Source organism: Cnephaeus nilssonii, assembly GCF_951640355.1.
Source record: "Cnephaeus nilssonii genome assembly, chromosome: 2".
NCBI classification, from domain to species: Eukaryota; Metazoa; Chordata; class Mammalia; order Chiroptera; family Vespertilionidae; genus Cnephaeus; species Cnephaeus nilssonii.
Genome location: NC_137073.1, coordinates 34,431,040 through 34,432,678, shown reverse-complemented (window position 1 = coordinate 34,432,678; position 1,639 = coordinate 34,431,040).

The following is a 1,639-nucleotide window of genomic DNA, read 5'->3' as shown; positions in this document are numbered from 1 at the left end:
AGGGCTGAGGATTTAGCCTGACCTTCTAAAAGGACCAATGAAAAGGGCATTGTGATTGGAGCAAAGAAGGTCATGCTGAGATGAGTCAGAAAAGCTGGGAAGGACCAGACCACTCAGGGCTTTCTAGGCCATGGGAGGAGTTTTATCTAAGGGCGAAGAGACTCCATTGAAAAATGAGTGATACAGGTGCCCCAGATGTCAGCCTCTTGAATATCTCCTATCTCATTCAACTTGCTGAGAGCACCTTGCCTCTTAAGATTTAATTAAAAGGACCCAGCCAGGTATCTCCTATTAAAGTAGGATTGCCAGCATCCCTACCAAAAACCTCAGGAATTCTTAAGGAACTTAGATTCTGCTGATCTCTGAATCTCTGAATTTTGCTGATTTCTGAATCTCCCACCTGCTTTTGACTCCTCTGTAGCTCTCCTTTTTCCTGGTCACTTACTAAGCTTTCACTCCAAAAGTTCCCCTAATTCCATGCCATGCAGGTAGGACACCTGGCTGATGATTTGTAGCAAAGGCCCAACAAGCAACTGAAAATTTAAAATTAGATACCCTGGCCTGGCAGGTGTGGCTCAGTGGTTGAGCATCGACCTATGAACCAGGAGGTGGTGGTTCTGTTCCTGGTCAAGGCACATGCCCAGGGTTTCAACTCCATCCCCAGTGTGGGGGGCACGCAGGAGGCAGCTGATCAATGATTCTCTCTGATCATTAATGTTTCTATCTCTCTCTCCCTCTCCCTTCTTCTCTGAAATCAATAAAAATATATTTTAAAAAACAAATAAAATAAAATACCCTGTTTTTAAAAAGCCCTTGTACACAAACACACATACACACTCCCAGATAATTTTCATTGATTTTTTCTTTCTTTAAAATATATATATATATATATATATATATATATATATATATATTATTTTTGAGAGGAAGGGAGAGGGAGAGAGAGATAGAAACATCAATGATGAGAGAGAACCATTCATCAGCTGCTTCCTGCACACCCCACACTGGGGATCAAGCCTACACCCCGGGCATGTGCCCTGACCAGGAATCAAACCGTGACTTCCTGTTTCATGGTTGATGCTCAACCACTGAGCCACACCAGCCAAGCTCACTGATTTTTCTTTACTTTAGCCCTAATGGTCTACCCCAGTGGCCGGCAAATCGTGGCTCGAGAGCCACATGAGGCTCTTTGGCCCTTGAGTGTTCTAACGCCACTTCTTCAAAATAGACTCGCCCAGGCCGAAAACCAACTTCTGCGCATGGGCCACAAAGTTTCAATCACACTGTACGTGCGGGCGCGTATTTACTGGGTTTGGTTTCCCTAATGACTAATTATGTTGAGTACTTGCCCTTGTCTTTATTGAGTATTTGTATATCTTCTTTGTAGAAATATCTATTCAAGCCCTTTGCCCATTTTTTAATTGGGTTCTTGCTCATTTCTTACACAGAACTGTCTAGCTATCTTGTCTATTAGCCTACAGGACTAGCGTTCCAAAATTGTACTTTTTGTTTTGCTAGTCAAAGCTGGCCTTCCTAATTAGAATTCTGCAGCCACCTATGAAACTCAAGTCCTTTTATTTTCTCTCCCCATTTGTGTACACTGTCTTATTGCACTGTCACAACCCGAGTTGGATTTTAC